The sequence below is a fragment of the Zea mays genome, chromosome 3 (assembly GCF_902167145.1).
Source record: "Zea mays cultivar B73 chromosome 3, Zm-B73-REFERENCE-NAM-5.0, whole genome shotgun sequence".
Taxonomy (NCBI): domain Eukaryota; kingdom Viridiplantae; phylum Streptophyta; class Magnoliopsida; order Poales; family Poaceae; genus Zea; species Zea mays.
This window is the reverse complement of record NC_050098.1, coordinates 60,928,936-60,948,912: the sequence shown is the minus strand read 5'-3', so window position 1 is coordinate 60,948,912 and position 19,977 is coordinate 60,928,936.

The window sequence follows — 19,977 nt, the reverse complement described above, 5'->3', positions numbered from 1 at the left end:
TTCTCCTCGGCTCCGGCGAGGGTCTTCTTCCCAGTGACCTCCTCCATTCTTCTTTGTTTTCTTCAATTTCTAGGGTTTAGGGTGTAGCACCTCATCCCCCTGCCTCGGCGGCACGACACCCTGCCCCCGGCTCGTGTGCGCGCGGGCCATGCAGACGTAGTTCCGGCGCCGGTGCGTAGCCGCACGCATGACTAGTTGGCCAGCCACGGCGACCGAGCTCCAGTTGGCCGAGCTACCCCGCTGGTGTGGTACTCCCGCCCGCGGGCGCGTGCACCCCGGCGCAACGCGGTCGGCCCCCTAGCGGCGGTGGCCAGCCAGCCCCTCTCCTAGCCGGCCCCTGCCCATGACGGTTCGTGAGAGAAGGGAGAGAGATGTGAGGAAGAAGAACGTGAGGAAGAAGATGGCAGATTCATAATTTAGTGCACGTGAATTACAGTCTAGTTTAAAACAGTGATAACTTTTGCGTTTTATTTAAATTTAGTTTATAATTTCGAATTGCACATTTATAAATCAACATCAGCTCAGTCAATGTTAACTGAACTATTCTATTAAATAATTGGTTAGTTTAATGATGTTATTCATTTATTAGTTTCGCGTATCGTGTTGGCCTGCGTGTCGTGCGCGTGCCGCGGTGCTGTTTCACGCGCGTGTTGTTCGCACGCGTTGTCTCGTGCCATTTGCGTGTCTTGCGCGCCTTGCCGTGCGCCGTTCGCGATTATCGCACGTTGTTTGCGTAGGATATTAAACCGTTCACTTATAATCAGTCATGTCAGTTAATAAGTTTTTATTTAATCATCCACAATTAGAACAGTAAGTTAGTCAAAACTAAGTAGTTTTAATTTATATTTCATAAATGTCAATTAAGATAATTACGTCGAATTAAATATTCTAATTAATACTTGCTTAGTGTAAACACGCTAACCCCTCGACCGTAGCTTCGACTATCGCGGTTCTTTTCCTCGCGTAACCGTAGAAGCGTTCTCTATTTTATATTGCTCGCTTTTATAATATTTTATCTTATTGGTGTAATGTTTTTATGCAAGTATATGTTTGATTGTGCCTGTTTGTATTCGTTGCAAGTCGCGAATAGACTATGATCCATTTCCGAGCTTCGAGAAATCGACAGTCAAGTTTCGACGACCAAGAGATCAAACTCTTGGAGTTCTACGAGGCTAAAGATCCTAAGCATATGTTTGGTGAAGGCAAGAGTCCTCTAACCCATTATGTCCCATTTACTTTTATAATTCATTGTTCTGCATACTATGAACAACATATGGATTCACTATTATTTTGTTTTCATGTCCTTGTTTACCCTTTGGGAATTGGTTACTATGATTAATATTATGCTACTGCTTTACTTTAATCAGTGGACATGATGAGAACATTTATGATACATTGACGATATCTTGATTATGATGTTGGACTGGTGATACTTTAGGGGGCTCGGGCGGTTTTTCGAGTGCCTCTTCGTAAGGACCTGTTCGTTGGATGACCACCCGGGAAAACCGTGCAACCATGAGGGTGGTATGGGACGTCCTTAGCTAATTAATTAGAGGAACTGAGGTGTAGTTTGCTTTGTCGTCATGTCGTCAATGGGGCTCGATATATGCAACTCGCTCTGTCGAAGGTGGTTTGCCCCTTGGGGAGAAGTGCGGTACATTTAGGAAACCTAACGGGCGGCTACAGCCTCAGAGAATCTTTGTAAAGGCTTTGTAGTGAATCCCTGGCCATTCACCTAGGGAATGAACAAGGGTATTGCAAGCCCGGGCTAGAGAGGGAATCATGGCTCGTGGGTAAAGTGTGCAACCTCTGCAGAGGATTAGAAACTTAAATATCAGCCATGCTCACGGTTATGAGTGGCCTTGGGAGCTCCTTTGATTAGAGATACATATCATATGTAATACAATGGTTCTATTGATGGTTTTGCCTTCGAGGATGATGATGATGTTCCTCAAAGAGGAAATGGTTCGCAGGTTGGTTATTGCTAAAACTTGCTTTCTACTAATAATAAATACCTCACGAACTAAAAGCAACTTCTTTCAGCCTAACTCCACATAAAGCTAGTCCACCTCAGCCAAACGGGACATTTGCTGAGTACGTTGATGTGTACTAACCCTTGCTTTCACAAAACACCAGGTTGCCTTTGGTATAGCCTATGCTCAGGTAAATAAGAAGAAGAAGGCGTTGAGGCGGATCTCCAGGAGTTCTAGAACGTCGATGAGTTCGAGGATTAGGCTAGCGACCTCCCCTAGTCAGCTGCTCGTGGTGGGTTAATTTACGTTGGCTATGTTTATATTATGTGCACTTTGATTCATATTATGTAAATGACTCTAGTCTTTAATATTATTAATTACTCTTTATTGTAATTCAAAGCATTGTGCTATGATGAGTCATTTAAGTAATCGTCGTGTACGTGAATTTCTGATCCTGGCACGTACATGGTTCGCATTCGGTTTACCTTCAAAACCGGGTGTGACATAAGTGGTATCAAAGCCTTGCTGACTGTAGGACCGCTATCCTAGAGTAGCAGTGGTCATTTTAAGGACTTATTGTTTATTACTTCACCTCATCCTTGATTCTGCTTCAAAATATTAGTCACCTCGACTAATTCTATGTTGTGCTCCTATATGCCCTCTTGCCAAAAGTATTTTATTCGAGTATGGTCTATACTTCTCTCAATCTATTAGATCTTATCTCACTCTTGTGCTTGTGACATCTTTGTAGATGCCCCCTAACCACAACCTTCTTGTCTTTTGGGATTCTTTTCTCTTTCATCATTAAATTGCTACCATTTGACCATCTCTATTCCCTTGGTATTGACATGCTCGTACTCCTAGATTCTTCAATACTCTTGTTTCAAATACTTACATATGAATTTCTCCCACCTACTTAAACACTCCAGTTTATATGTCCATGACCTTCTTGTCTTCTGGGATCCCTTCCTATTCCACTGTTAAGTCATCATCCTTCGCCTTTTTCTATTCCCTTGTCTTGGTATGCCCGTATCTAGGGATGGCAATGGGTCGGGTTTGGATCGGGTATGGTAAATATCCGCCCGTGACAATACCCACGGGTATTACTCATACCCGCCCGTGACTATACCCGCGAGTAGGATTTTGTACCCGTGCCCATACTCATCGGGTATCGGGCGGGTATCAGATACCCGCAGGTATAATTACACTCCACACAAATAAAACACATGGTTGACAAATGACAAGGTAGAACAAAAAACAAGACATAATAAATCTAAAGAAGCAAGCAATATATGAGTACATAGCGTTTACACTTGAACCAAACTTCAAAGTATTCAATTCAACAAAACAGCAAAGGTCTCTTAGAGTCTTGGACATGAACTTGAACTGTTGGGCAGCAAAGAACAAAAACAACAATGATCAATCTTGGACATGAACCTGGTACGTCCATCTCGCTCGCTCGCTCAATCCACTAATGATGGGGATCCCGTTGGTGTGCTACTGCCTCGCCGTGCCCAAGCCGGTCATCGCCTTTTGCATGCTGCTCAGCACCGTCAGGGATGCCGCCCTGCTGATGTTGGCCGTCGTGGGGCTATGCCGCTTCCCGCCCGATGGCGCGGACGCCGGCCACCAGCACCAGCAGCCTGGCGAGGTGAAGACCCAGCTCCCCGCCGTGGAGTACGGCCAGCTCCTGGCGGCTGGCTGGTGGAGCTCGGGGGGTTGCTAATTTGCTATTGCTACTGGCGGCTGGTGGTGGCCGATTGAGAGGCTGAGAGAGACGGTGAGACCTTGACTCCGTGAGCGTGAGAGACTAGGGTTCCTGGGTGAATAAAGATGGACCATTAGGCTGATTTCTGGTCGGCTGAAAATACAAGTACTTTTAATTTCGGATATCCGCCAGGACCCGCGGGTGAAAGATAAAAACCCGTACCCGACCCAATTTTATCACGGGTCGGGTATGGATGAGACCCGCGGGTTAAATTTCATACCTGAACCCGAATCTGACGGGTCGGATATCCGTGGATACCCGAACCCGCTGGTAAAATTGCCTTCCCTGCCTGTATCCTTGAAATATTGCATACCCCAATGACTGTTCAAGACATTTCAGTTAATATGTCCTTGTCCACCCTTGTTTCTTAATGATCCATGAGCAGTCATTTTATTTTTGCACATCCGTGGTAACCTCATTGTTTCCTTGTAACTTCCTTCGGTTATGAATTTTTACTTCAACTCTTCTATTGGAACCCTACCTATCTTACCCTTGATTGTTTTCTCCACCTTGTCATTTCGCGAGTCTTACCTTAATTCTATCCCATGTCATGCTTTTTATTGATATCATATTTACCTTTGTCATCTCTACATATCACCTTGTTGCCTATTGTATACCTGCCCAATAAAATCTTCCTTTTTCCACCTCAAATTGAGAGTTATATTTTACCCATTTTCCCTTGGATGTATCCTATTCTCTGCCGCTTGAACTTTCAACCCCATCATTTAATGTGTTTTGTTTGCTATCTCCTTTACGCTTGTGATCCTACCTTGATGTTGTCGTATGTGTGCCACTTAAAACCTCCCTTCTCCCCTCTCAATTCGAGGGTGTTGTTTTACTTACCCTATGCTTGGTCATAACCTCATCTCTGCCACGCGCAAATCTTGCCTTACTGCCATTCTTTGTTGTACTCATACCCTTCGTTCTTCTATACCTTTACCTCTTCTCTTAAACCCTTTTCTATTATCGCCTTCAACCCTTGTAATACCTATATTTTTACCATGACGCTTACTTTGAACCTAGCCTTTGGAGCCTTCTCCTTTCCATCCTAGTTCAGGAGCGGTGTTTTACTTATCTCACCCTTGACAACATCCTCTTCTTACCGCGTGTAAGATTGGACGTGACTCCATGATTTGTTGTACTCATACCACTAGCTCTTCAACGCCTTCATCTTTTCTCTCATACCCTTGTCTGTTATCGCCTCTGACCCTTGCAATATTTATGTCTTCTACCTAAATTCTCACCTTAAACTTATCCTTTAAATGTCTCCCCTTTCTTTCCACCCAGTTTGAGAGTTGCGAGTTACCTATCTCTTCCTTGATTTCTTTTCACTTCTTGTCGCCTTACAAGTTTTGTGTTAATTCCATCCCTTGTTGTATTTTTTATTTGCTATCACCCTCACCTTGTCGTCCATTAATCTTGCCTTGATACTCATCTTTATTCCTACTCTTTAAAAATTCCCTCTTTTCCACCTCAATTTGAGAACGACAGTTTACCAATCTGGCCCTTGGACGTACCCTCTCCTTTTCCATTTGCAGGTCTAGTCTTAACTCCATCCTTGATGGTACTTATGTCCTTTGTTCTTATGCCCATTTACCTACTCTCCTACATCCTTGTCTGTTATCACCTTTAACCCTTGTAATATCTACACCCTTATCTTCACGCTTACTTTGAACCTACCCTTCAAAGCCTTCTCTTTTTCAACCCTGTTCGAGGATAATGCCTCACCTACTTCACCATTAATTGCTTCCCCTTCTTTGACACCATGCAAATTTTGTCTAAAATACATCCTTTGTTGTGTGTTTGTCCGTTATCACCTTAACCCTTGTCATCCCTCGATCTTTATCTTGATGCTTATCATGTACCCATATTTTAAAGCTTCCTCTCCCATTTAAGTTCAAGAGTGTTGTCTTACCCCTCCCTGCTCTTGTTCGTTCCCTATTCCTCTGTCGCGTTGCAAGTCTTGTCTTAACTCGATCTTTTGGTGTGCTTTTGCATGTTACCTCCTATACCTTTGTAATCACTAGATCTTTCCATGATGCTTACCTTATACCTACCTTTTGAATTATCATCTTTCCCATCTCGATTTGAGAATGGTGTTTGAAACATGTTAGTATATCCTATATAAGCTCTTGGTAGATTTTCATATTTTTCAGAATATTTTTCTATTTTCTAGAAACCAAAATCTATTTATTTGAGGGACTTAAAATGTTTTTAGAAACTCCAATTATGTTTTTGAGTTCATTAGGTGCCAAAATATTTATAGGAATTTTTGCTGGAATTTTTGGAAGCATCTATAATATTTTGAGCACAAAATATGGATTTCAAGGGTTTTCCGAATTTTAAAAATGGTAAAATCCGAATTTGAATCGATTTTATATCTCATCCGAACCCTAGATATATATACATGCCCGACTTCTCCTCGTCGAGCCTGTTCCAGAGCACGAAACGGTTTCCCAAAATTTAATCTCTAGCTCCTGGAATTGCTCGCTGAAGTTCGGAGTGGTTCCAACTCCGACGACAACTCCGGCGAGCAATTACTCCCAATCTGTGCATCGTCTGCGGAATCCGAGGGTATCGCTGCTTTCGTCTCGTCGAGGGCTTGGTCGGGGCGTGTCCTGTTCGTTGATCGGACCTTCGAATCTCTGTCAATCAAAGATTTCTCCTCGGCTCCAGCGAGGGTCTTCTTCCCTAGTGAGCTCCTCCATTCTTCTTCGTTTTCTTTCATTTCAAGGGTTTGGGGTGTAGCACCTCCCTCTGCCCCGGCGACGCGGCCCCCTGCCCCCGACCCGTGTGCGCGCAACCCCTGCGGGCGCGGCTCTTGCGCCGGTGCGCAGCAGCACGCAAGGACGGTTGGCCGGCCACGGTGGCCGAGCTCTGGCTGGCCGAGCAGCGCCCCAGGTGCGGAGCGGCGTGCACAGTCAGTCCCCTGGCGGTGGTGGCCAGCAAGCCCCTTGCTTGGCCGGCCCCTGCCCATGACGGATCGTGAGAGAAGGGAGAGAGATGTGAGAAAGAAGAACGTGAGGAATAAGATGTCAATTTCGTAATTTAGTGTGCGTGAATTATATTCTAGTTTAAAACAGTGATAACTTTTGCGTTTTAAATCTGATTCAATCCGTTCAAGTTGCATTAGATTCATATTAAAGTTATCTACATGTTAGAAGTATTTTTCCCCACTGTTGCATATTTTGTTTAATTTATTTAAACATTTGTTTGACCGGAGGTTAATAGAACGACATTTTATTTAAATCTAGTTTATAATTTCGAACTGCACTTTTATAAATCAACATCAGCTCAGCCAATGTTAACTAAACTATCATATTAAATAATTAGTTAGTTTAATTATATTATTTATTTATTAGTTTCGTATATCGTGTCGGCCCGCGTGTAGTGCGTGTGCCACGGTGCTATTTCGCGCGCGTCGTCGCTTGTTGTTCGCGAGTGTCGTGCGTGTTGTTTACACGTGTTGCCACGCGCCATTCGCGTGTGTTGCGCGCCTTGCTGTCCGCCATTCGCGCGCGTATGGCGTGTTGTTCGCGTACGGTATTAAATCGTTCATTTATAATCACTCATATCAGTTAATTAGTTATTTATTGAATCATCCACAATTTAAACAGTAAGTTACTCAAAACCAAGTAGTTTTAATTTATATTTCATAAATGTTAATTAATATAATTACGTCGAATTAAATATTTTAATTAATACTTTCTTAGTGTAAACACGCTAACCCCTCGACCGTAGCTTCGACTATCGCGGTTCTTTACCTCGCGTAACTGTAGAAGCGCTCTCTATTTTATATTGCTCGTTTTTATAATATTTTATCTTGGATGATGTAATGTTCTTATGCAAGTATATGTTTGCTTGTGCCTGTTTGTATTCGTTGCGCGTCGCGAATAGACTGCGATCCATTTTCGAGCTTCGAGGAATCGACGGTCAAGCTTTGGCGACCAAGAGATCAAACTCTTCGAGTTCTACGAGGCTAAAGATCTTGAGCATATGTTTGGTGAAGGCAAGTGTCATCTGACCCATTATGTCCTAATTATTTATAATTCATTGTCCCACATACTATAAACAACCTAAGGATTGACTAGTATTCTGTTTTTCTGTCCTTGTTTACCCTTTGGGAATTGGTTACTACGATTAGTATTATGCTACTGCTTTACTTTAATCAGTGAACATGATGAGAACATTTTTGATACATTGATGATATCTTGATTATGATGTTGGACTGGTGATACTTTAGGGGGCTCGGGCGGTTTCTTGAGTGCCTCTCCGTAAGGACCTATTCATTGGATGACCACCTAGGAAAACAGTGCAGCCATGAGAGTGGTATGGTACGCCCTTAGCTAATTCATTAGAGGAACTGAGGTGTAGTTTGCTTCGCCGTCGTGCCGTCAATGGGGCTCGGTGTATGCGGCTCGCTCTGCCGAGTTTGGTTTGCCCCTAGGGGAAGAGTGTGGTACATTTAGGAAACCTAACGGGCGGCTACAACTTCAGAAAATCTTTGTAAAGTCTTCGTAGTGAATCCCTGGCCATTCACCTTGGGAGTGAAAAAGGGTCTTGCAAGCCCGGGCTAGAGAGGGAATTACGCCTCGTGGGTAAAGTGCACAAACTCTGTAGAGGATTAGAAACTGATATATCAGTCGTGCTCACGGTTATGAGCGGTCTTGGGAGCTCCTTTGATTAGAGATACATATGATATGAGATACAATGGTTCTATTGATGGTTTTGGCTTCGAGGATGATGATGTTCCTCAAAGAGGAAATGGTTCACAGGTTGGTTATTGCTTAAACTTGCTTTCTACTAATAATAAATACCTGACGAACTAAAAGAGACTGCTTTCAGCCTAACTCCACATAAAGCTAATCCACCTTAGCCAAACGGGACATTTGCTGAGTACGTTGATGTGTACTCACCCTTGCTTTCACAAAACACCAGGTTGCCTTTGGTGTAGCTGAAAGGGAAATAGGGTTAACAATTTCCTATCAATAGATTTGTGTGGTTGACGACCAACACAAACCATATGACCTAACTAGTTTGGTTAGATGTGATTTATCTCAGGTGCATAAGGTTCAACACAAACCAAGAAAAAAATTTAGTTAGGGACTCAATCAAAAATTGGAGCAAGACATAAGAGTGTGCTGATTTTTGGCGCACCAGACAGTGTTCGGTGCACTAGGCCAGGCGCCCTTCGAACAAGCCACTCTCGGGAATTCGGAGGCGCGCTTCGCTATAATTCACCAGACTGCCAGCGGAGCAACGGCTCTCTGCGCGCCAACGGTCGACTGCAAAACGCTACAGTGCGGAATAGTACCGCGACAGAAGTCAGAATGCAGAAGTTAGAGGTCACCGGACTGTCCGGTGTGGCACCGGACTGTCTGGTGCAGCAAAAAGGCAAACACCTCCAACGGTCAACTGCTCCGAACCCTAACGGACGCACTGACGTGGCGCACAGTGGACAGTGAACAGTGACTATCCGGTGCGCCCATCGCCAGTAGCCTTTGCCAACGGCTAGGAAGTGGTTGGGGGCTATAAATAACCCCCAACCACCTCATCCAAGTTTTCAGAAGTTCACATTCAATACAAGAGCTCTAGCATTGACTCCAAGAAACAATTTCAAAGATCAAATCCTCTCGAAGTTCCAAATTCATCTCAACCACTTAGTGACTTGAGAGAGAGTTTTTGTGTTCATTTGCGCTCTTGTCGCTTGGATTGCCTTCTTCCTTTCTCATTCCATTTCTCAAGTGCTTTGTAAAGCTTAGCAAGAGACACCAAGTGTGTGGTGGTCTTTGCGGGGTCTTAATGACCTGTGTGATTAAGGGAAGGCTCACTCGGTCTAAGTGACCGTTTGAGATAGAGGGAAAGGGTTGAAATAGACATGCCCTTTGTGGCCTCCTCAACGGGGACTAGGTTCTTTGGAACCGAACCTCGGTAAAACAAATCTTCGTGTCTACTCTCTTTGATTCTCGCTGGATTTGTTTGCCCTCTTTCCTCTCTCTAATGTTTCCTTGCTAGTATTAATTCGAGTTTGCTCCCATACGTCATCTTCATCCTTTGAGCAACTCTTACAAGAAAAACAATCTTTCGGACTTGAATTTAATTCTAACGCTAATCCCAGCCCTATTGTGTGTTTAAGTTTATAAATTTTAGGTTTCGCCTATTCACCCCCCCCTCTAGGCGACTTTCAGTAGCCTATACTCAGGTAAAGAAGAAGAAGAAGGCATCGAGGTGGATCACCAGGAGTTCTAGAACATCTATGAGTTCGAGGATTAGGCTAGCGACCTCCCCCAGTCAGCTACTCGTGGTGGGTTAATTTACGTTGGCTATGTTTCTATTATGTGCACTTTGATTCATATTATGTAAATGACTCTAGTCTTTAATATTATTAATTACTCTTTATTGTAATTCAAAGCATTATGCTATGATGAGTCATTTATGTAATCGTTGTGTACATGAATTTCTGATCTTGGCCCGTACATGGTTCACATTCGGTTTACCTTCAAACCTGGGTGTGACACCTAGTTTACCATTGTAATGCCCTGAATTTGGGGGTAGAATTTTTCTTCCTTTTTACTCACCAAATTCAGGCGTTACTCTCTTTTCTCTTCCCATTTCGCTCCTTCTTCCCAATTTCAAAGCAGTATAGCGACAGGTGTCCGTATTGCATGTGAACAAAAACCTCAGTTGACATGAGTGTTGCTTCATGCCGAGGCATATTTCTTTGTCTGATGTCGTGTTTAATCGTGTGTTTGTCTAGTCTCGTTTCAGATTTCGTTTCGCGATCGGTTTCCGATCTGTGGTTGAGCGTGTCGTGGGATTTTGATCCGCGACCCAACCTGGCCCAGCCCGGCCTGGCCCTGGCCCACGCGCCCCTGGCGCCCCTTCCCCTCCCAATGCTCGCCCCCTCCCCTTGCCTTTCTTTCCCTCATTCAATTTTCCCGCGCACAACTCCCTCTCTTTCTCTCTCGTCTCTCTCTTCCCTGTTGTGCCCTAGGTTTTGGAGTCGGTGATCGCCAGATTTAGACCCGAGGTGAGTTCCCCTCTCCCTCCCTCTTCCTCTCTCTCTCTCTGCCTTCCCCTCCCCTTTCTTCTTCCTTGAGCGCCCCCTGCAGCCCCGTCGCGCGCCCCCCTGCGGCCTCGTTGCACGGCCCCGCGTCCGCTCCAACGGCGGCGCGCCCGCGCCCCTACGGCTAGGGCTGGACGAAATACTCGTGACTCGATAACTCGTTCGACTCGGCTCGTTAGTAGCTCGGCTCGACTGGACTCGTTTTAATTTTGTAGCGAGCCAAGCTAGCATTCTAGCTCGGTTCTCTAATGAGCCAGCTCGGGTTAGCTCGTGAGCTAGCTCGCGAGCCAAACGAGCTAAGCCACAACACAAGTTTGTCTAGTCCTTGGTGTCATCTCATCTCTTGTAGTCTTGTTTTCTCGTTGTTATGATCTGTGATATGGACATGTGTGGATGTGCCATGTGCTTAAATATTTGTATTATTGCATGGCTACATGTTTGTAGTGTTAAACATTTAAAATATGATTTTTCGGTTATACATATATTTATGTACATAGATCTTTATATTTAGTTGTGTGGCTCGCGAGCCTAACGAGCTGGCTCGAGCTTCCTAACGAGCCGAGCCGAGCCAGCTGTTTAGCTCGTTAGTATAACGAGCCGAGCCGAGCTGGCTCGTTACAATAACGAGCTATAACGAGCCGAGCCATAACGAGCCGAGCTGGCTCGATATCCACCCTACCTGCGGCCCCGCTCACCCGGCCCTGCGCCCGGCGGCTCGTTCGCTCCCCGGCGGCGCGCCCGCGCCCAGCGGCCTCGCGCCTGGTGGCCCCGTGCCCCCCGCGGCCCATGCCTCACGCCCTGGCGGCCGTGCCCTTTCCTCGGCGCGGTTGCACGTCCCCGCGCGGCCTCACGCGTTCCCGCGCGTGTGACTGTGGTTGCACGATGTTTAGCTTTTGGTTTATTCAATTTTAAATTTGGTTTAGTCGATGTATTGCGTCACGCGCGTCGCCGCGCGACGATCCATTTGAAATTCACCTTTATTCACGTGCTGTGTCGTGCGACGAATTAGTTTAATTTCAGATTAATTAATGTGTGGCGTCGCGCGTCCAATCGCGCCACACATTGCTTTAAATTCAGTTTGGATGACGTAAGCCGTCGTGCGCTTCGTCGCGCGACGTTTGACATAATTTTCATAATTAGTTCAGGAGTCTCGTGGCACACCCCGTGGCGTGACGAATCGTTTTGTTCTTAATTCAGTCTAAGTGTTGTGTCATGCGCTTCGCCACGCGACAATCCTTTTAAATTTACTTTGATCTATTCGTAATGATTAAACATGGAATATGACTTTACCCTATGCTTAACGCGATGGCTAAATTAATACTATTCTGTTTAGATGAGTATTTTGATTTATATACATGTGACGTGATCGCTCTTCGACCGTAGCCTCGACCGTCAGTCTCTCTTTCTCGCTTAGTCATAGGTGTGAGCCATGCGCCGAGTGTCTGTTTATTTATAACATTCTATTGTATGGTGTACTGTTCTTTTGTATTAAATGTGTCGAATGTATGTTTGAACTCGTATAGATAACGGTCAGTTGGTGGAGTCCGAAAGAATTGCAGGTGAAGACCCTGAGCAACAGCCGGTTGGTGAAGGCAAGTGTCCCTTGACCTATCTTTGTCCTATGCATTCTATAATTCACTTTCCGCATTTACACAGTTTATACCTAAGGATTGACTAGCTTTTGTTTACCTTGTCCTTGCTTACCAATATGGGTTGGGTAATTGTAACACCCCTGGTGTTACTGTCACTAAAACTTGAGCATAACATCATGTGCATGGGCATATAATGTGTTTGTTGCAACTAGAGTGCATTCACTAGGTAAGAATTCAAACAAGTTGTACTGATGTGACTTGAGGTGTGTTAACCCTAGGGTAGAGTATTTAACCCTAAATGGGGCTTATGAGTGAAAATGGAGCCCAAATATATGAAAACCTCAAAATACATGAGACATGATCCTAAGATATCATCTTGGAAGGATTTTAGTGAGACCAAAACTCTAAAGTGCTAAAAACCCTGAAAAGACCCCTAAAAACCCCTAAACTAGAACCTTAGGGGGCTAAGTGTAAAATTGGTGCACTTTTGGACCAAAGTGCAAATACCAAAGTATTATAACACCACAAATCATGTGTTTCTCCCATTTAAGGATTTGCAAGTCAAAATGTGGGATTTGGGCTTATTTACAAAAAGCACCACTTAAGCCATATAAGCCTAAGTCTGAAATTCAGTGAGTTTGAGGCATATTTGGAGCCTTGTATCTCTTAATCCATAAGGAATTTGCCTAGGGTCAATACATCAAATTTGTAGAGCTACTAAAGGAGTATAACTTTGTTTAAGACATCAGGCATAAGTGTTGTACAAAAATTGGAGTTAAATGGACTCAAAGTTGGGCTGTCAGTCAGCTCAGAGTATGAACTTTTACTGGCAGTGACATGGGATGAACTTTGGGAGCTCTTTTGAAGATAATCCAGTAAGTATTCGAGTATGGTTACTATAACAAGATTGTAGCTGGATTATAGGGCTAGAAATTTGTTACAGGTGGATTAGCATGTTCTCACATAAAGCTGGAGATCTTGGCGTTGCAAACCTCTCTATCAGATGATCTGAATGGTGTTCTGATAGTACAGATCCCTGGTGCAGTGCACCTTGCCGCCGGCGACCCTCGCGCCTGGATTCGCACTGGCGAGGTGATTCGTGCTCACGGGTGCCCGGATAACGCTTCAGGGTAAAAAGATCTTCGCCGCGGATGACGCCAGGGGCTGGCCGTCGTACCCCCCTTGCTTTACGGCTAGCTCAGATAAGCTCACTGGAGTTGGCCGCCTGCCGATCGGATGTGACGTGCCTTGAAGCTTCACCATGCCGCAGTAAGCCGCTCTATATTGCTGGCTCGTCGCCGGTAAGCATGCCACGGTGAAAGACACGCAGCGATTGTGCCAGTGCTCTTCCCTCTCTCCGGCCGCCAGCACGCCATGACCAAATTGGGAGCCACCGCTCTGGGATAGTATAAATTGAGCACATCCCTAGCTCTGTTAAGTCATCACGAAGCCAAAGCATCCACTACTGCCTCAGATGAGCCACCAGAGAGCTCCAATTTCTTTCTTTCCCCAAATCAGTTTTCCGCACCTATGAACACCTCATCGTGGCCAGACGCCTACAGTTTTCCGCATCCTTGCTTGATGTTCTAGCCTCTATTAAGTCCCCTGCTACTCGTAGACCTATTTAATTGAACTAGACTGCCTTGGGTCGCCAAGAACACGTCGAATTGTTCTCGGTTTCCGCCGTCATCGTGGACAGAGAGATTCCGACCCAGATTAGCGCAATTGATGGAGGGGAAATGGGTATTAGGGGTCGAATTAGGTGTCAACTGCTCAAGAGCAACGGACATTGCGTATCTTGGCCGGTACAGGCTCGCCAGAGCCACTGCTCCGTCGTCCATGGTCGGGGACCTCACCTTGCGAAGAAATAGAAAGGGGAGGGGCCTTAGTGGAGATGTCAGTGAGACAGAGAAACAGTATAGAGGAATCTTTACGGGTTTTCAAACAACCAGGGACCCGTGTGCAAAGTAGACACCGCGGGCGTGCGCGCGGGCGCGTTCAGCCTGTATTGGGCTGACTCGGGCTAGATTGAGCCCATCACTATTGATGCTTTTCTTTATTTCTTTTTCTGCCAGATTAGGAAATCCATATAAAATTATAGAAAAATGATAAAAATATGAAACTAATTTTATTGGATTCCTAGATTTCTCTAGTATTTAATAAAAATGGTTCTAGGATTTTTAGTCCAAACAAGGAATTAATTAGTATTTAAAAGAGCTTAAACCTATACCTCTAGAATTTTATGAATTATTTAATAGCCCCAAAAATCATAAAACTTTTTAGGTGAACTTATTTTGGTACTTAGAACCCATGGGCAAAGTTTGATATGCTTTGGACATTGTTTGATTCCTAAACGCAAAACCCTAGTTCCTTAGGGTAAAATTGTCTAACCCTACTAAGGTACTGACCTAGAAAAACCCTAGTTACCCTAGTGCACCGTAAAGGAAAGTTGTATTCAAGATACCACTTGATACATCTTTTCTATTATTGCATTTTCATAAGCATTACTTAAGCATTAATGGTTATATATGGTTATATATAGAGAACGAGGAAGAAGTGACTGTGGATGAGGAAGAGACTACTCCATCGACCGAAAATCCACCTGCCGGGAACTGTTTCTGTTTTGATATTTGTGGAACAGAGCCCGAATCTCCTACAACCCAATGCTAGCCCCGGTGCATTTGCCACCTCCTTGCTGTTTTAAACTCTTTATCACTTGAATGATGCATTAGGTGGTAGGAATTGTGTGTTAAACCAGTTGATGCATTTCCTTCCTTGGATCTGTTTACCATTCCTTGATTACCTGTTTTCTTAAAAGGTTTTTCTGATGCTTAGTCCTGCTTTAGAAAAACAAATGTTTTGTTTTAACAAAAAATGATGCTTCAAAGTGGATGGGATGTTTTCAAAAATAAAACTTGATGATGGATCCATCATGGCCGTGATGGGTTTAACATTGGAAAAGATGTACCTCTCCTAGGTACCAAACTTTGGGGTTTTAAATAATAAAGCTGAGACCGGGCGGGTGACTTGCACGAGAAGGACCGTCTCGATGTAGGCTTGATGATTGAGGACCTTTTAACTGGTCACATGCCTCATCATGGGTAAGCTTTGCCTCGGGCAGACTAATACTAGAAAGGCCAACACGCAATGGGAGTGGAGATATGGCGAGAGTAGTGTGTACCCTCCGTGGCAAGAGGCTAGACGGTGGTGTATCTATGCTCTCGGTTGGCGTGAACCCGGTCTGGTCTTAAGAACCCCAGTGGTGAGTTGACATATGCAAGGGTTAAGTGCTACATATGTCGTATGATTGGAGATCCCCAGCTGGGTATTAATCGATTCGGATCGCCGTTACTTCTCGGACATGAAGATTTGGTCACTGTCCTACACGTAGCATTCCAGCAAACAAGAAGGGTTGATAAAAGGATGGATAGTATACGCCAAGTGCTTGAACTAGGGTAGAAAGAACTCTAGTGACAGGTAATGACTTAACTTGCTAATAAAACTGGATTTTTAAGGATCCACTATTAGTAAGCATTTTTGCAGAACCCAGGTTGATTAAGCCTTGATTCTTGTGGATTTTTAAGGGTAGAAAGAACTCTAGGATGGATAGTATAGGCCAAGTGCTTGAACATAGTCTTGATTCTTGATTAAGCCTTACCTTGACTCCCTTAAGCCAGCATATCCTTGAGAGTCTTTTATTTTGACGGGTAAGACTTGCAAAAGTACGCTTCGTACTTAGGGTTTTCGAACCCATGTTGTTGTAGGTGATGAAACAACAGACTTCTGCTGTTTTTGCACTAAGGTGGTGCCCAAGGATGTGGTGCCCAAGGACGAACCTCAACAGTAACGTGGTTGCGGAAGAACGTGGTCCTTCCTTTTGAAAAACAATATACTTCTATGTGGGAGGGGTTTTTGCCTCCCAAGTTTGTAACAATAATACTTATGCACTCTTATACCCTGGGTTGTAATAACAATAATACTGTCACACCCGGTTTTTAGAAGGCAAACCGAATGCGAACCATGTACGTGCCAGGATCAGTTATTCACGTACACAGCAGTTACATAATATGGACATCATCACACAGTGCTCAAAATAGTATTAATAAGGGAAATAGTCGATTACATCATACGTCTGAGACGTCCATATAGTTCTTACAATAAATCAAAGTGCGGAAAAGAAACGTAGATAACACGGCCTTCACAGGCAGCCGACTGGGGGTTGCCGCTAACCCACACCTAGAACTCGTCGTAATCTTGGAACTCCTGGAAGTCTCCTTCCACAGCTTCATCTTCTCCTGAGCAGTGGTTGCAATGCTGACAACCTGGGGGGGGGGGTTTGGTGTGTAGAGCAAGGGTGAGTACACATCAACATACTCAGCAAGTATCCTGTTTGGCTGTAGTGGACTAGCTTTATGTGGGGATAAGTCAAGCAGTTGCTTTTAGTTGGTCAGATTATTATTTACTAGTAGAAAGCCAAGTTTTAGCATTAACCCAAGTTATTAACCCGATGTACCCTTTCCAAACGGAAAGAATACCACTTACCAGCACCATAATCATAACCAGAACCATCAATCTCATTGCCACCTGTACCACAATGTCTCTGATCAAGTATCACTAATCACTGGAGCTCCCTTGGCCGCTCATAACCGCGAGCACGGCTGATATATCAGTTTCATAACACTCTGCAGAGGTTGTGCACTTTACCCACAAGCCGTGATTCCCTCTTGCCTCGGGCCGATCAAACCCTTAAACACTACCAAGGTGAATAGGCAGGGTTTCACTACGTAGCCTTTACAAAGATTCCCCGGGGCTGTAGCCACCCGTTAGGTTTCCTAAATGCACCGCACTCCTCCCCAAGGGGCGAACCCAAACTTGGCAGAGCGAGCCGCATACACCGAGCCCCATTGACGGCACGACGGCTAAGTGAACTACATCCCGGATCCTCTAATTATTCAGCTAAGGGCACCCCATTCCACCCTCATGGTTGCACTGTTTTCCCGGGCGGTCATCCATAGAACAGGTCCTTACGGAGAGGCACTCGAGAAACCGCTCGAGTCCCCTTGAATACCACAAGTATAATCATAAAGAAGAACGGGAAAACAGCGTATCATAGATAATCACATCATGTTCATTGATTAGAGTTGAGCAATAGCATCAGACTAAGTAGTAATAATCCAACCCAAATAGGTAAACAAGGACATGGATAACAAAAGCTAGTCAATCCTTAGGTATAAACGTGTAATGCGGGAGGTGAATTAAAGAATGAATAGGACATAGATAGGTCAAAGGACACTTGCCTCCACCAAACGACTGCTGCTCAGGGGCTTCTCCTGCGAATTCCTCGGGCTCTTCGACCGGATCGTTCTCTATGCGAGCGCAAACGTACATACATACATCCACATATTTAATACAAAAGAACAGTACACCATACAAGATAACAAATAAAGCGAATATGCATCAAGTATGACATTCGATAACGCATTTGTTATGGTTAGAAAGAAACGGGGAAAGGTCTCGCAGGGGGTTAAATCTTATGCACTAATGACACAATTGGTTTTTAACAAAATAATTCTGTTATATATATTTATATATACTGATGGAAACCTAATCACTTTTAGTTGATCAACATTGCACAGGGTAAACAATTAACTACGTGAATCAATAACATAACGAAATTTTAAATTAAACTTCCTATTTTCCTATAGCATGAACAGTGATTAGCCTACTTAAAATACAGTAATTATGATCACAGAAAGTAAATAAAATAAAATAAAAAAAATAAAAAAACAGAAGGGGGGGGCGGTTGAACCGGCCCTAGGGCGGTTGAACCGGCCCTAGGCGGGGCGCGGGCGCGGGCGGGGCTGGCCGGGCGGCTGAGCCGCTGAGCCGGCCGGTTGAACCGGCGGCCAGGCGGGCGCGCGGGGGGGGGGGGGGGGGGGTCGGGCTGGGGAGGGCGGGCGGCGCAGGGGGCGGCCGAGCCGGCCGAGCAGGGGGCGGGGCGGCCGAGCCGCAGGGCGCGCAGGGGCGCGGGGCAGGGCGCGGGGCAGGGCGCGGGGCGGCCGAGCGGCCGAGCCGGCGGGGTGGGGCGGGCGGCCGAACCGGCCATGGGGCCGAGCGGCGAGGGGAAGGCGAGGGAGGAGAGGGGAGAGAGGGAGGAGGGAGAGAGAGAGGAGGGGGGGGGCTCACCGGTGTCGGGGATCGACGGCGAGGGGCGGCCGGCGGCAGGGGGCGGCGCGGCGACCTAGGGCAGGGGGCGGGTAGGGGGTAGGGGCGGCGGCTTAGGTGGGGAGGGAGAAAATGAGGGGGGAGAGGGAGAGGGTTAGGGAATAAGGGAAAGAGGGGGGGGGCGGCTGGGCCTTCCAGGCCCAAGAGGGGGGGCGCGCAGGGGCCTGGGCCGGCCGGGGTCGGCCCACGGCGCGGGAGAGAGAGAAAAAGAGGAGGGAAAAAGAGAGGGAGAAAAAAAGAAAGAAAAGATCTTCTCCACATTTTCGAAATCCGATCTTTCTACATGAATGCAATTGCACTTTCAAAGCAATCAAAAGAAATGCAAGGTTCGGCATGGTGCATCAAACAACATAAAGTATTTAGGGTTTTTCCTTACACGGGAATTCCAAACCGAATCCCGCTTAGAACTTTGGAAAAGGTCAAGGTTTAGCGAGGGGAAAAAGAAAAGGGAAAGGTAACGCCCGAATTTTGGCGAGTAAAGAAAAGAAAAAATTCAACTGCAAAATTCGGGGCGTTACAAACCTATCCCCCTTAAAAGAATCTCGCCCTCGAGATTCAGGGCTGGCTAGCAAAGAGCTCCGGGTACTTGGCCATCAGATCATCTTCACGCTCCCAGGTTGCTTCTTCCTCAGAGTGGTGACTCCATCTGACTTTGCACATTCTGATGGTCTTCCTTCGGGTGACTCTATCTGCAACCTCAAGGATCTGAGCTGGCTTCTCAATATAGGTCAAGTCCTCCTGGACTTCAAGACCTTCCACTGGCAACTGCTCTTCCGGCACACGCAAGCACTTCTTCAACTGAGACACATGAAAGACATTATGCACAGCAGACAAATTCTCTGGCAAACTGAGCTGATAAGCCACTTCTCCACGCTTTGAGAGAATTTGATACGGACCAATGTAGCGGGGTGCCAGCTTGCCTTTGACTCCGAATCTTCTGACTCCTCTGATCGGTGACACTTTCAAATAAACAAAGTCTCCGACTTCGAAACTCAGCTCTCTTCTTCTTGTGTCTGCATAGCTTCGCTGCCTTGATTGCGCTATCTTCAGATTCTCTCGGACCATCTTGATGTTCTCTTCGGCTTCAAGCAAAATATCTGGCCCAAACACCTGCTTCTCTCCAGGCTGATCCCATTGCAACGGAGTTCTGCAACTCCTTCCATACAGCGCTTGAAACGGTGACATCTTCAAACTGGCCTGATAACTGTTGTTATAGGAAAACTCTGCATAAGGCAATCGCTTGTCCCATCCGGACTGATCTTGCAACGCACAGGCTCTCAACATATCTTCAAGAATTTGATTGGTTCTTTCAGTCTGACCATCTGTCTGCGGGTGATAAGCTGAACTGAAATT